This window comes from Papio anubis, chromosome 5 (genome assembly GCF_008728515.1).
Source record: "Papio anubis isolate 15944 chromosome 5, Panubis1.0, whole genome shotgun sequence".
Taxonomy (NCBI): Eukaryota; Metazoa; Chordata; class Mammalia; order Primates; family Cercopithecidae; genus Papio; species Papio anubis.
The window spans coordinates 115403145-115420232 of record NC_044980.1 but is presented as its reverse complement, the minus strand read 5'-3'; the positions used below and the strand labels follow the sequence as shown (position 1 = coordinate 115420232).

General features: G+C 36.6%; 1 long non-coding RNA gene across 1 annotated transcript; it reads right to left on the bottom strand.

Annotated features, from left to right (window-relative positions):
- Positions 1-526: 526 nt before the first annotated feature.
- Positions 527-9015, bottom strand: LOC116274951. Its single transcript, XR_004183810.1, has 3 exons — positions 4123-9015; positions 3828-4024; positions 527-2326 (listed from the first exon to the last, which is right to left on the bottom strand). It is a non-coding gene; the product is annotated as an uncharacterized LOC116274951 (long non-coding RNA).
- Between the last annotated feature and the right edge of the window lie 8073 nt (positions 9016-17088).

The window sequence follows — 17088 nt, the reverse complement described above, 5'->3', positions numbered from 1 at the left end:
CCCATCAGCTCAAGCCATCCATCGTCTCTGTACTTTCATGTCATCTTATTTTATTCCAATTGAAAATCCACCAGGCAGGGATATGCCTTCTGAGGGATCTGGGTAGCACCATGGATCCAATTGCTGATCAGTGATTCTAAAGCACTGAGAGCCTTAAACTGAAGGAAAAGGAAGATCCAAAGAGAGACTAGAATTAGGAGATTTGTCACCAGATGGTTATTGGAGAAAACAGAAGCAGGAGTTAGGGCAAGAAAAAGTAGACAGAAGTTACTTTACTTTTTGAATTATTTGATGGTCAGGATATTTATTTATTTATTTATTTATTTATTTATTTATTTATTTATTTATTTGAGATGGAGTCTCGCTCTGTCACCCAGACTGGAGCGCATTGGCGTGATCTTGACTCACTGCAACCTCCACTTCCCAGGTTCAAGCAATTCTTCTGCATCAGCCTCCTGAGTAGCTGGAACTACAGGCACATCCCACAATGCCAGGCTAATTTTTGTATTTTTAGTAGAGATGGGGTTCCACCATGTTAGCTAGGCTGGTCTTGAACTCCTGATAGATGGTCAGGATATTTATATTTTTATTCAAAGATGTGATATGTTTCAGATATTAAATTTTAGTTCTTCAGTTGGAATTCAGGTGAAAACTATTGAGAAAACACTGGATTTGTAAAATCCATATTTATCAAACAAATCAATTGAAGAAAACCTTGCTCCTTTTTCTCATTTTTAAAATGAGAACTCTAAATGTAGTTTTACTGATAAAACTAGATGTGTAAGCATTTAGAATGATTCCTGGCTCATAGTTGGTACTTGGTAATTGTTAGCTATTATCGCAGCTATTTAGAAAGATTACTTCAACACACAAAAACAGCAAAATATTAAGTTAAATTGTGAAATTTCTCAGTACATGAATGTATTGCTATTTAAAAATACTTTTACATTGTTAGGATCTAGGAAGCTAAATTGTTAATTTATGGTTATAAATTCATTCTTCATTCAACTCATATTTTGAGTACATGTTATTTCATGTAGTTCCTGCTCCAAAGTTTATTGTGGTCACCTCATATAATGCCCCACAAGTAAGACAGGTTAGTAAAGCAAGACTAAATATATTGTGGGATAAAAGCAAGGATCGAGGTGTGTGTAAAAAGATATGGCAGTAGAGAAACAGAGCATCTTACTCAAATATTTCTTTCAGGAGATAAAGTTTAAACCCAGTAACGTCTTGACAGGAAGAAAACTTACAGTCTGAAGAATCAGCATGTGGAAAACCTAGAAGCAAGAAATGCACAATGCATTCCAGGAAGCCGAGTAATTGAGCATGTGAAGGAAAGGTTGCACGTTGGAGTGAAACTGGAGAAAGAGGGAACGGCGTGATCTTCAAGCAGCAGGATTCCTGACCTGAGCTAACGGGCTTGACATCTTTAAATTACAAAACTGACACATTCAGATTTGCATTTTGGTAACATCCCCTTGGTGGAGGATGGGTTGGTGATGTTGATCTCTGGTACAGAAGCGAACAATTATATAGCTGTGACTTGCTGTACATTTGCATGGTGGCTCAATATAATATAATCAGAATGTATGTTTCCAAGTTCATTCTACACCAATGTGCCTGAAGACATCCAGATAATCTGTCTGAATTCAGCAGTAGGCAAGCACATAGTGTTTGGGTGGGAGTTTGAATAAATTCTTACCTAATAGCCTCTATTTTCTGAGATGTAGTTGGCAAGGTCATTTATTAAGAGCGAGGCAATGGAATTTGAGTTTTTATTTAAGCGTTTAAAAATATGATGAGGTCAGTGAACTAGTCACACCAGAAAAGTGTCCTGTCACTCATGGTAGCAGAATTATTGAGGACTTCAGCAACCATTATATCAGGGTTATCCTTGGATCCTCTGAGGACAGCCTGACCCCTAAGGTGCTCCTAAAGGAGCAATCGGGGGTTCCCCAAACACAAAGTATTTACTGTGAAACTATGAAAATGCAAAGTGCCCAAGGAACCTATTCTTTACTTCAATATTGAGTCATATGAAATGCCAATTTTAACAGATTTTTAACTTCAAAACCGGCAATTCTGTATGATTCAACCTAACTCCATTTTATATATATTGACATCCTCAAATATTTTGAAGAATGAATTTGGAGGCAAATTCATACTGAGAGATAGCTACAGACAATTTCCACAGCTGAAGGAGGCAGGGATTTTCATGTTTCCAGTGTTCCTGCATTCTGAGACCGTGAAGGATGGTTCTGCTAACCATGGAGAAAGGCAACCCAGCCTGGCCAGAAGCTGCTTCAGATTCCATGTCTTCCCTCTGGTGAGAATCACATAGCTCCTGATTAATTGCTCCCCACTGTTAACTAATTACCCTTCTCACTGTGGCACTTAAAACCAGCCTGGGTTAATGTGCCTCCCTCTTGCCCCTAGCTGGCTGGACACTCTCAGGCCTGAGAATGTCCTCCACAGCATGAGAACCTAATCTATTCTGCCTCTGATCCTTGTTCCCACAGCTGACTGCAAGTCTCTCACATCGTCTGTCATTTCCCAAACTCTCAACCCCTTTCATCCCTGCCCTTCTTCTCCATCAATCCATACCTTCTTCTCCCCTCTCTTCTAACTCCTTCCAGGGTGCTCTTGGGAACCCCCTCTCAGATCAGCCTGCTTTGCAGGTGGTTGGGCAAGTCAGTTCAAATCAGCATGTGTAGAGTTTGAAGCAAACTCACTGTGGCTGTAGATCCAAGCCTCGTTTCCCAATCCAGCTTTATCAGAAATTTTTCTGAAGTTTGAGGTCTATTTCTGGGTTTGGTTCCCCCTACGTAATGCCAACAAAAACAGCCAGCCTGTTGGCATCCCTCTACTTTCCTGCCATATTCCTGCTATCCTAAAACCCCTTCAGACTTCCCTTCCCTTCTGGTTCTGCTTGAAATCCATGGCATATCATTATATTCCTTGCACAAAAATACTCTTGAAAATACCATGACCCTTGCATTAAAAATATAATTCGATTGAAATGATAAATCTGTTATTATCCAGCTAAGGAAAGATTAAATCTAGGGATCCAATTTCTCCCTCATTTTGAGAAAAAGAGAAATAGGCACACAAAGAATTGGAGACACAAATGGTAGCTGAAGAGTAACTTTTTCTTTCAGTATAGTAGTTTTAGATAATATTCTCCATCTTCACACCATCTACTTAACGACGGGTGGTTTCACAATTTCCTGAAGTATTGCCTTTCAGTTAAACACCAAGCCCAGCAGCCAAGCCTTACTTTCTCCTTTCCCAATGGTTTCTCTACTTTCAAAGTAGTTTGCGACTAAGTCAGGGATCACCTTCCAGAATGATGAAAAAAGTAGGAGTACAACTTACATTGGTTTGGGGCCCAAAGGCCCCAATGTCTAGAGTTCCTAAAACTCTCTGTGGTTGAAAATCTTGCTCATTGCAAATCATTGCCAAGGTGTATAAGGATTTTCAAATGGAAAATTCTTCCAGGGTACCGTATAGGTTACAGGGAATGGATCTGTTGTATTTTGGCCAAACATTTTTCTCTAGTGTTATCACAGTGCCAGTATGCCTTCAACTGATCCCTTTTACTAATTAGAAGCATTAGACATAAAGGATTGGACACTGAGAAGTAAACCTTGGCCCCTTGTTTGTACTTTGTTAGCTTTGTGAGAAACTGGGGACATTGTTGAGCATCAGGCAGGGCAGGGTACCTGCAAATGGCTGGTGGGCCAATGCATAGCCCTTTTCCCTTCTGTCAGACTTCTACTCTGCTGCTGGTCCTGGTGTAGAATTTATATAACTGGAAATCTTACCTGTAGCAGAGAGTGCAAGCTGTTAATCAGAATTCATGTTTTCTTTTCTTCTCAGCTAGAACCTCTTTCCCAGATTTGTTTGGAGCTGGGTGCGGCTGAGTTTGAGTTCCAGTCAGCCACATTGGAGTGCATGCTGTGCTGTTTCTGGGTCATGGCTTAAGAAGAACCTATCCTCCTCCAGTCTTTCTCTCTTCTCACTGGATGAAAAGCAAGAGGATACCAATGGTAAGTCCCTGGGAGAAAGCAGAATCACCGCATGCAGGAAAGCCTCCACCAACCAGGAGAACCTCCTTACCTTCTTCCATGAGCAAGAAAGAAACTTCTATTATGTTTGTCCTTACACATTGTTATTTCTTTGGCTTATTTACCCTGATTCACTCAATACGTTGACAGATTTACTTAACTCCTTAAAAAGTTTTACCAGATTTCTTGTATTTACTTAAGAATCTTTTGTCCAGTTGAATAAAACAGTGGTCTGTCTGCATGGGAGGACTTTTTAAGACTCCATTTCTTGACATTTCAGTATTGCCATTTGCAGCACTGAACTTTGCTGCTGCGCAACTGTGCTCACTTTAGAAGCTCAGATTTCATGCTCAGCCTTTGCTTCCTCATTTTGAGTTTTTTTCAATGGTTTCAGTTGCTGAGCCTGTTTAGGTTTGTGGTAATTCAATCCTAAAACGATAGACATTAATGTAACCATGGTGCCTATTATCTTTTCTAGATATGGCCTCCTCAGCCAAATCCAGAGAGTGTCTATGGCTCTGATTCTTGTCAGTTCCCTAATCACCATCTTTTACTTGTATTTGATTTGGTGAATTTTGAGGCATGAGAAAGGAGAAACATGAGAGCTACAAAACTCAAATCAGAATCCCCTTTATTTAGTTGTGAAGGGCATGGAAACTTCTTGTCATAACTTCATGATAGATGTAGACTCTTTTTTGCTTAGAACATGGGCTAGGCTAATGAATGTGTTGCTAACAACAACTAAATTGGCAAAGCCCTTTATAGCTTATATGATTTTATCTTGTCTTCAAAAACAACCCTGGGAGATAGTGAGAAAGATATTTTGATTCCAGGATTCTATCTGAGGAAACCAAGGTTTGGGAAAAATAAGAGGTGCTTAAGGAACTGGCACTATAACATGGGTGGCCTGAGTCCAAATCCAGTGCTTTTTGCAATTAATGTTTATACAATACAGCGATTCTCACCTCCAAGTGTATGGTTCACTTTTATGTCCTCTGGCATTATATTTCCTCTAAGATGGGAGATCTGTATGAGGTGATTTCCAAGGTTCCTTCAGTTTACATGTTTTATGACTACATTCTGCTATCTGCTTTCATATTTTAAAAAGTTTCTAGGCTTCCATGGTGCTAAAGAACTGGAATTTTCATTTTCTGCTAATTCGGTCTTCACAATGAGGAAAATGATCCAAGTTTTATTTACTGAGGTTCCCTTCTTTTCTCTTTACTCAGTATCGATTCCGTGCCCTTAAATACATTATGTTTGAAGCTGTGATTTTTTTCCCCCTGGAATCAAGCCAGGAATGAAGTTAATCTCAGCCCATTACACTGCTAATGCTTATCTTCACCTCGGGATGCTTTCCAAAGTACTTAGAAGTCATTATCCCTTCTAGGACCTAGCACTTTACTGAGTTTCCACTTTGTTTAAAATTAGCATGACCACATAATTTATTATTTTAATCAGGATATGTTTCGTGGGAAAGGATCATCTATTAATAATTATGCTGGAACAACTGGCATTAACTGGGACTGTTGCAATCAAACAAGCACATATGTTCCTCTAGTTAAAAGGCATCTTTTGTTGGGGAGAGGGATGTGCTCTGGCTCTGCAGTCTAACACTGGTACTCCCCTGGTTATTTTTTTCTATTTTAGCATCCAAGTATTGATTCTCATGTCTATTGTCCCAATGTATAAGAAAACATTTACTTATATACTTTTAAAATACCTGTGTCCCTCACTAGACTTCATTCCATAAGGCAGGATCTAACACTCAGTGCAGCATTTAACACACTGTAGATGCTCAATAACTGATAGTTAGTTAAAGGGATAATAAACAAACCTGCTACCCAAAGGCATCTGGCCAATTATTTAAGAACATCCCAAAAATACATATGGTTTTTGCAAAGGAATGAAAATGCTAGAGATTGTGCTACTTTTAAATATTTCAGGCCTACACATGCCCACTTTGTATTTTTGGTATCTGGAGTAAGTCTCATCATTTCCCTCACCATAGTAGTAGATTTGGTGCTAAGAAACATTCAGTTGTAATGGTGTGATAAAATGGACTAACAGTAAATGCAAAACGTGTTAGGAAATTTTTTTTTCTTCAAATGGGGTGGGGCCCAAGGTTGTTTTCTAGCTGCTCCTGGAACCCCGCATGGTACAGGGCTTTGGGTGCAGCATAAGCTTCCAGGGCTGTTCATCAGGATCAGCAATGAAATTCTACTGAATTGCTAAATCAGAAAGGTTTAGACAGTAGACTTGTACAAATCAAACTCCGAAGAGACTAATTAGTGGAATAGAGTGCCAACTTTGTAATTTATAAATAAAATTAGACCAGTCGTGCCAGAATGCTCATGTCTATTGGTCAACACAGTCTCTCCTGTTGAGAAATGCGAATTAGTGCCAAAAGGCTGCTTAGAAATATAGACTGCAGGTAGGTAGTTATATGATCTTAATACTGTTAGAATAAAGTTTTGGGAGTGTGGAGTGTTCAGGTCCTCTACAGATGTAAATCACATCAGGTACTTGGAAATTCACCTCACAGAAGTACTCATGTTTGCTCTTCCGAAACTTTTCCCCTGTACAGTGCTAGGTAAGTAAAGACGTGTATAATTTTAATGAGTGATTTAAAATTATTTGTAATAATACATACAATAAACTATGATGAGATATTTACACATTTAAATGAAAAAAAAATGGGACCCAAGAAGAAAAAAGGGGAAAATAATTTAATGTCTGCATAGAAAATACAGGTCTGTGAGATCCTGTCTGTTTGACAGAGGTTGGTCATAAATTTGAGTCTGAGCTTTCCGGTAGCTGGGATGGAAAGAGAAACTGATCAATTTTTCTTCTTCAGTTCCCATTCATCATCTCCTCATGCCTGACATGTTACCAAATAACTGGGTAGTTAAGTTATATCCTGGTTTCAGAGATTACATTGTATTGGAAGACAACCTAATTTTTCCGCTAAAGATCTACATACCATTTCCCAGGAATGGCACTTCTATATACGAATGAGTTAATCTTTATTTCAATTCAGAGTGTTTATTTCTTAAGCTAACTTCCAAACTCTGTAAGGTGTACCCTCCTTGGAAACTGTAGAGCCCTATGTACTGACTCCAAAAAGTCACTTAATAGTAATTATAAAGACACAGTGTATTCTTAGGTTGTGTACAATCAGCTAAACTTTCTAATACGCAAACCACAGTTTTTTTTTTTTTAAAGGAAATAATTTTTTCTCTGACATATATATGAGTTTTTCAATCCTAATTGAAGAAATATCCTGACTCATTTTTTTTTGGCATGCTGATAGAGTGAACTTCCATCCATTATTAGCTAATACCTGAAGTTTCTTCTTTAAACATACAGACCACAGGGAAGTATAATTTTGCTATAGAAGAGTGATTCACAACCACGATACCCCTTCTATTGTCTGTTATCTTCTAGCCAGATGACAATTGTTGTTGTGATGTGGAGCATGTATCATGCCCCTCAGGTGTGTTGAGTTACAAAAAAATTGAAAATCACTGCCATAAAGAGTACTATTTAGGTACAGATTTAAAATTTTAATAATGAAATCGCTTCACCTCAGCCACTGACTGTGACTTGGAAGTGTTTTAGTGAGTTCTTGGAACCATACTTATTTTACTGTGATCTAAATTATGTTTGAAAAGATAATTACCAAAAAGTAACATTTATTCAAACTTTAAAATACGGAGTATTATAGCTGTATATTGCATATACAGACAGAGAACACAAGGAAAGTCTAGCAGCAAGTCAAAGAAAACTCTACAGCATAAATACATTTTAAAAACTTACTAATGTCATATAGGTGACATAATTGCTAACTTTTCCAGCCAAGGCTAGATGACAATCTTCATAATGTTCAGGGATTGCATTCAATTAAGCATTTGATAATTTCTTCCCTCATTAGAGATAATCAGTGTCTAGAAACTAGATTGATAGATGTTTCTAAAATTTTGGCTAGAATTGTATAGAAAAAATTATACTGGAATTGTAGAAAAATTATGAAGAAATTACTTAGTAAACACAAGCAGCTTACAAGTAAAGATACCTCTTTTTTCTTCACTCTAGGATTAGGTCTTATTTATGAGGATTTTTTTTTTTTTTTAACTCCACAACATACTCTTACTGGGGGCAAAATGTAAACACTTTTATTTATGAAAAATGTAACCAACTCACAGGCCCAAAGAGTTTTCAATAAATTTAATACCCTGATTTAGCAAATGGTGATATTAAAGCTTGTAAGGGACAGAGTTTGAAATTTGGACCTCCAAAGCCTAAGCTCTGAACTGTTTCGTTATATGACTGTAGTAAGTACAGAAGTGAGTGCATGCGTGCGTGCGTGTGTGTGTTTTTTTCCTAGGATTAGGGTTCTTGTCTTCCATTATATTCTCGCAAGTGTTTGTAACTTTCAAAAGATTAATTAAGGTGTATTGTTTTACTGGCCAATTTAGAAATTTGTGTATAGCCACAGGGTTGGTGAGATAAGAATAAGACAAATATAATTAAAATTCACATGCTTAGCTTAGAGGAAGATGTTTATTGTATAAAGAAGAAAACACAGCACAGACCTAGAAAACAGAACTGAGGAGGAGTCCTTGGTAACAATTTTGTTAAGCCAAAACAAGAAATGAATGAGAATTAGTTCCAGAAATTTTAAGATTCATAGTAAAGTATTGGAGACATTAGTTGGTGACAGTGACTGAAAATTGGCCATATAACAGGGTTTCACATAGTTTGTTAAGTTTCAGTTCATGACAATGTTTAGCATTACTCTTGTTTATATTAGGATTTGCATGCACCATTATTGCATCTGGGTAGATTATATGGTTTGGCTGTGTGTCCCCACCCAAATCTCATCTTGAATTGTAATTCCCACAATTCCCATGTGTTGTAAGAGGAATCTGGTGGGAGGTGATTGAATTATGGGGGAGGATCTTTCCTGCATTTTTCTTGTGACAGTGAATGAGTCTCACAAAACCTGATGGTTATTTCAAGGGGGAGTTTCCCTGCACAAGCTCTCTTCTCTTGTCTGCCACCCTGTGAGATGTGCCTTTAACCCTCCAAGGTTGTGAGGTTTCCCCAGTCACGTGGAACTGTAAGTCCAATAAAACTCTTTCTTTTGTAAATTGGCCAGGCTTGGGTATGTCTTTATCAGCATCATGAAAATGGACTAATATAGTAGATATTGTGAAAATTAAGACTCAGAAACCTATCAAATTATTATCTGTTTCAGAGTCTCATTTGAAATTATTTGGAACTCAAAAATCTGAAAGCTTACATTGGTCTGTAATTTATGTACCACATCCTAGGACTAATGTTTTCTCTAAGTGAAGAGTAACTGTGTTTATATTGTTCTGCATTTGCAGCACTTGCCTTGCTGATGGAATAAGAAACTTCCGTGCTATAGAAATTAGGCCTAGAATATGGATCAACTATGTCTGTGGTCAACAGACTCAGATCCCCAACCTGTGTTGATGTTAGGTACAGGAAGATTAATTAGATAGGACTAAGTGTGACTTGGTCAGTAAGTATCGGTGATCTAATTACACCATGGGACAGGGACAGAATTGAAACTACAATTCCACATCTTGGTCATTGTACTAGTTACTCAAACTCTTGGTAGCCATGTTCATGCTCGTGAGGGGTTCCAGAGAGATTGATGCATTACAGTTCACAGCAAAGAAAGGCAGAATGATGTGGTTATCTGATGGCTGATGATGTGGGTCCAACACCTCCACATAGCAATTTGTAGGGCATTCTGACATTATTAATTCAGCATCAAATCAGCTTTCCCAACCAAGACTTCTATTTCCAACTCATAGGAATCTCAAGTGTCCCACCTGGCCTTGCTCTAAAGGGCTTCCTTCTCTAGGGAATGAAAAATAGACTTTCTAGGAAAATGAAGAAAGGCTGAGACCTATCACGGAAAATGAGACTTAGAGAAAAGAAGGGGAAAAAAGCGTGTGTGTGTGTGTGTGTGTGTGTGTAAGCATTGTCTGTGTGTGAATTGTATAGCTATAAAAATTATAAGTGTAAAATATGAATTTACAACTTTCTAAATGATCATCTTTCATTAAAATTAAAGTCAATCTTTTGATTCTAATTTTTTTCTGAAGATGTTTTTGTTTTATATTAATTCTAGCATTAATTGGATATTTGTTCATTATTTACCATAAAGATAAGGTTGAAAAATAGTATTTAGCCAAACATGTGCTTCATTTATCAAACTCATCTGGCATATTTTTAACAAGCACATTCCAGAGATAGAGATGCTAAAGAAATGCAGAGCAATAAGAAAACTGATTTTTAAAAAATTTCTAAAATATTAAACAAATAATAGTAAAGAAAATAGCTAGGCATGCACCTGTGCACCTGTAGTCCCAGGCACTTGGGAGGCTGAGGTGGGAGGATGGTTTGAGCCCAGGAGTTTGAGGCTGCCGTGCACCATGATCACACCTGTGAATAGTCACTGCACTTTAGCATGAGTGACAGAGCAAGATTCTGTTACTTAAACAAAACAAAAACAAAAGAAAACAAAACCCTTTTCTCTTCAGCCTAATGTAATGTTGATGATACATTTGCTTCTGGTTTTAGTTATTCCTATCCCAGGTGAGAGTTGTCCTGGTTTTTATTTCACAGAGCTACATAGTAGGTTTTCAATATTTACATGTGAATAAACAAAGTGCTGAGTATTGTTAAAGAAACAGGTTTTGTGCTATGTTTTAAAAATGAGTTTATTTGAATTACAAGATTTTGTGTGGTTTTTAAAGGGACTGTAATAAACAGATAAAGACAAAATGAATTTGTCCCTCTTACAGGCATACCTTGGAAATATTGCAGGTTCAGTTCCAGACCACGATAATAAAGTAAGTCACACAAATTTTTTGGTTTCCTAGTGCATATAAGCATTATGTTTACACTATGCTATAGCCTATTAAGTGTGCAATAGCATTATGTCTAAAAATGTATATACTTTAATTTTAAAAATACTTTATTTCTAAAAAAATATTTACAATCATCTGGGCCTTCAGTGAGTTGTAATCTTTTTGCTGATGGAGTGTATCCTTTGATGTGGATGGCTGTTGACTGATCAGGGTGGTGGTTGTTAAAGATTGGGTGGCTGTGGCAATTTCTTAAAATAAAACAACAATGAAGTTTGCTGCATAGATTGACTCTTTTGTGAAAGATTTCTCCGTAGCACGCAATGCTGTTTGATAGCATTTTACTCATAGTAGAACTTCTTTCAAAATTGGAGTCAGTCCTTTCAAACCCTGCTGCTGCTTTATTATCTAAGTTTATATAATATTCTAAATCCTTTGTTGTCATTTCAGCAGTGTTCACAGCATCTTCACCAGGTCACCAGGAGTAGATTCCATCTCAAGAAACCACTTTCTTTGCCCATCCATAAGAAGCAACTCCTCATCTGTTAAAGTTTTAGTATGAGATTGCAGCAATTCAGTCAGATGTTCAGGCTCCACTTCTAATTCTAGTTATTTCGCTGTTTCTTCTACATCTGCAGTAACTTCCTCCACTGAAGTCTTGAACCTCTCAAAGTCATCCATGAGGGTTGGAATCAACTTCTTCCAAACTCTTGTCAATACTGATATTATGACCTCCTCCCATAAATCGTGCGTGTTCTTAATGGCACCTAGAATGGCGAATCCTTTCCAGAAGGTTTTCAATGTACTTTGCCCAGATTCATCAGAAAAATCCCTATCTATGGCATTTATAGTCTTTCAGAATGTATTTCTTAAATAATAAGACTTGAAAGTGGTAAGTACTCCTTGGTCCATAGGCCACAGCATTGATGTTGTGCTAGCAGGCATGAAAACATTAGTCTCCTTGTAGATCTCCATTAGAGCTCTTGGGTGACCACATGCATTGTCAATGAGCAGTAATATTTTAAAAGGAATCTTTTTTGCTGAGTAGTAGGTCTCAATAGTGGGCTTAAAATATTCAGTGAACCATGCTGTAAACAGATATGCTGCCATCTAGGCTTTGATATTTCACTGATAGAACACAGGCAGAGTAGATTTAGCATAATTTTTAAGGGTCCTAGAATTTTCAGAATGGTAAATGAGCATTCGTTTCAACTTAAAGTTGCTAGCTACATTAGCCCCTAACAAGAGAGTCAGCATGTTGTTGTAAGCTTTTGAAGCCAGGTATTGACCCCTTCTCTCTAGTTATGAAAGTTCTAGATGGTGTCTTCTTCCAATTGAAGGCTATTTTATCTACATTGCAAATCTGTTCTTTCATGTAGCTGCCTTCATCAATGATCTTAGCTGAATCTTTTGAATAACTTGCTGCAACTTCTACCTCAGTCAGCACTTGCTGCTTCACCTTTTACTTTTAGGTTATGGAAACAGCTTCTTTCCTTAAACATAATAAACCAACCTCTGCAAGCTTCCAATTTTCCTCCACTTCCTCACCTCCTTCAGCCTTCAAAGAAATGAAGAGAGTTAGGGCCTTGCTATGGATTAGGCTTTGGCTTAAGGGAATGTTGTGCCTTGTTTCATCTTTTCTCCATGTCAGCAATAAGGCTGTTTTGCCTTCTTATCATTCATGTGTTCACTGGACTTGTACTTTAAATTTTCTTTGATAACTTTTCTTTTGTAGTCACAAGCTGAGTAGCGCAAGAGGCCTAGTTTGCAGCCTATCTGGGGATTTGACATGCCTCTCTAACCAAGCTTAATTATTTCTAGCTTTTGATTTAAAGTAAGAGCATGTGTGTGCTACTCGTCCTTTCACTTGAGCATTTAGAGGTCATCATAGGGTTAGTAACTGGCCTAATTTCAACATTGTTGTATCTCAGGGAATAGGGAGGCCTGAGGAGAGGGAGAGAAATGGGACAACGAGTTCATCCATTCACAGTCTTAAATGGTGCAGTTTGTGGTGCCCCAAACAATTACAACAGTAACATCAAAAGTCATTGATAAGAGGCTGGGTGCAGTGGCTCACACCTGTAATCCCAACACTTTAGGAGGCTGAGGCAGGCGGATCACTTGAGGTCAAGAGTTCGAGACCAGCCTGGCCAACATGGTGAAACTGCATCTCTACAAAAAATACAAAAATTAGCCAGGCATGATGGTGCATGCCTGTAATCCCAGCTACTTGGGAGGCTGAGGCATGAGAATCACTTGAACCCAGAAGGCGGAGGTTGCAGTGAACTGAGATGGCACCACTGCACTCCAGCCAGGGTGACAGAGCGAGACTCTGTCTCAAAAAAAAAAAAAAAAAATCATTGATAAGAGATCACTATAACAAATATATAATAATGAAAAAGTTTGAAATACTATGAGAATTATCAAAATTATTAAACAAAGACACAAAGTGAACACATGGTATTGGAAAAATTGTGCTGAAGCCTTGCTTCATGCAGAGATTAGTTGTCACAGACCTTCAGTTTGTAAAAAGGGAAACACTTTATCTGCAACAGACAATAAAGTGAAGCACAATAAAACAAGGTATGCCTGATTATACTAGTGGATTTATGGAATAAAATTAGTAATAATTAGTGAAATGATCATCATGGTGGCTAATGGGTCTATTATAGATCAGATAATGAAACTCAGCTGCCTATTAGTAGCATGTTAAAACAAATACAATCTTCTACAAATCAAATTGTACATAAATACAATTTCATGCCTCACAGGATAAGATAAGTTCTGAGTTTAAGGATAGTTTTCATAGGAGATTAACTCTTTTTATTTTAAAAGGCGGAAAATACAAGACAGCTTGTCACCTTTCTCAGCCAACAAGTTAAATGAAGACCACATTTGAGGTTCACTTGGTGATAAAATATAAAATATGTTTAGATCTAACCAGAAACATAACCTTCTTCTCATCTGGCTAATGTTCTTTAATCTTTCTGCTTTTCAATGATCGCCAATCTTTGATCTTATATTTGCAAAAAAGTTAATAACTAGCCCAGTGCCTTGACATAAAGTATTTAGGTCTCTCATGGTTGTTCATTAAATACTGGGGAGGCTTGGGAATATGGTTTTCCACACAATTTTAACCCAGGTTGACTCAAAATATTTGGGGCTTATAATTCTTCTTTCATTTCCACCTTATAGTAACCTCACAAACTGGGAATAAATCCTCAGGTGATATTAGCATTTTTAGTACAAAATCTGTCATGGTAAGCCTGGTTAATTAGAAGTTCAAAAGTGCTGAGCAGTGATGAAGAAGTTCTCTTCATTTTTTATTGCTGCTGCAACAGATTACCATAAGTTTAGTGGCTTAAAACAACATAATTTTATTATTTTACAATTCGGAAGGCAGAGGTCCAAAATAGGGCTCACTCGGCTAAAATTAAAGTGCAGGCAGGGTTACTGTTCCCTCAGGATGCTTTAGGGTAGAATCTGTTTCCTTGCCTTTCCCTCCTAGAGACCTCTTCGTTTCTTGGTTCGTGGCCCTTTCCTCCATCTTCAAAGACAGCAGCCCAGCATCTCAGCATCTTCACGTTTTTGACTCTGGCTCTCTTGCCTTCCTCTTTCACTTTTAAAGATCCATGTGATTACATTGAGCTCAGCTGGAAAATCCAGGGTAATTACTCTGTCTCAATGTCCTTAATTTAATCACATCTACAAAGTCCCTTTTGCCAGGTTAGGTCACATTCATGATTACAGGGATTAGGACATGCACAGTTTGGGGGTCACTATTCTGCCTACCACAGGGGTGTTGACATTTTATTATTTTTAAAATTAAAATAAATGTATCTTTATCTGTATAAGTAATATATAAATACATTCACTTACATAAAAGACTACAGATAAATCTAATGTCCCTTTCACCCTCTCTCCATCCATATTCCCGAAGTAACTATTGTTGCTCATTTAGTTCATGACCTTTATGATTTTTTTATGTACCTGCATATATTTATATGTAGCTAAAGAGGTATAGTTTGGTTCATTCTTTTCTTTCTTCTTTCTTTCCTTTTACAAATGCTTTGATATTTTGATGTGATTACTTTGTTGGTTAAAGATGAGTTCCCTAGTGACATTAATACCTTTACAATATTTAATCTTCCTATTCTGGAACATGGTTTTTATTTTACTTTATTTTTAGTTGACAAGTAAAAATTGTGTACAACGTGATGTTTTGAAATATATATACATTATAGAAGGGCTCAATTGAGTTAATTAACATCTGCATTACTTTACATACTTAGCATTTATTTTGTGGTGAAAACATCTAAAATTTTACTCTCAGCTATTTTCAAAATACAATACTTTTTTTTTTTGAGATGACGTCTCGTTTTGTTACCCAGGCTGCAGTGCAGTGGTGCGATCTCGGCTCGCTGCAACCTCTACCTCCTGGGTTCAAGTGATTCTCCCGCCTCAGCCTCCCTAGTAGCTGGGACTACAGGTGCGTGCCACCACACAAAATACAATACATTGTTATTAACTATTGTTTTTTCACTATGTTGTACTGAAACTTATTACTCCTATCTAATTGAAATTTTATATCCTTTGCCCAACATTACTCCAATCTACTTTCCTACCTTCCCAGCCCCAGAACCACAATTCTACTTTCTATTTCTGAGTTCAATATTTTTGTATTTTATTTATATAAATGAGATCATGTGGTATTTGTCTGTCTGTACCTGGCTTATTTCACTTAACATAATATACCTGGATTACGGTTTATTATTCCATTTTTTAAGTCTTATTTTAAGGACTTCAGTGAAGTTTACTAGGTTTTTTGAGGTTTTTATGGGTTTGCTATTGGCTATTTTATTTTTTGTTGTTAACACGGTGAATGTAATTTTTTTCGATTGAATTATCTAATGGATTATTACTGAGTTATAGGAAGTATTTTTTTACATTATTCCTATATCTAGCCATCTTGATAAACTCTGTGGGTTCTAAATTTTATCAATTTATTTTCTTAGGTGTTTTTCAAGTTAATAAATGTATTTGACAATGAGAGTTTTGCCATTAGTCATCCTTTACCAGAACTATATTCTTTAATTAACGCATTTAAAACTATAAATATACCACTGAGTGCCATATTAGCTGCATCTCACAGATTTTGATATGTAGTACTTGATTATTGTTCAATTCTAATATTGCAATCTACTTTTAAAAAATTGTGATAAGAACAAATAACATGAGATCTCCCTTCTTTTTAAATTCTTTATTTTTAAATGTTTATGTTATTTTTTGTTTGTTTTTTGAGCTCTACCTTCTTAACAAAATTCAAAGTGTACAGTATGGTATTGTATATATGTAACAATATAAACATAATTTTTTGCATTGTGTTTCATGAGTTTGACCATTTTACATAACTCATATAAGTGGAATCATGCAGTATATTTACTTCTGTGATTGACTTATTTCACACAGCATAATGTTCTCAAGATTAATCCATATTGTCTTATATAGCAGCATTTCTTTTTTTATGGCTGAATAATATTCCACTGTATGTATATACCACGTTTTTCTTTGTTCATTCATCTGTTGACACTTAGTTGGTTCCATATTTTGTCTATTATAATTAACGTTGCAATGAACATGAGAATGCATGTATCTCTTTAAGATCTTGGTTTCAATTCTTTTGGATGAATATTCAAAAGTGGGATTGCTGGATCATATGGTAATTCAATTTTTAATTTTGTGAGAAACATCTATACTCTTTTCCGTTTTGCATTCCCACCAACAATGTACAAGGATTCCATTTTTTCCACATCCTCACCAACAGTTGTTACTTTATTTTATTTTATTTGAATAATAGCCATCTTAACAGATGTAAGAAGATACCACATTGTGGTTTTGATTTGCACTTCCCTCATGATTCATGATATTGAGCATCTATTCACATACTTGTCCATTTGTATGTCTTCTTTGCAGAAACATATATTCAAGTCCTTTGCTCATTTTAAAAATTGGGTTATTTGTTTTTTTGCTATTGAATTGTTTGAGTTCTTTATATATCAATCCCTTCTCAGATGTATGGTTTGAAAATATTTTCTCCAATTCCATAGGTT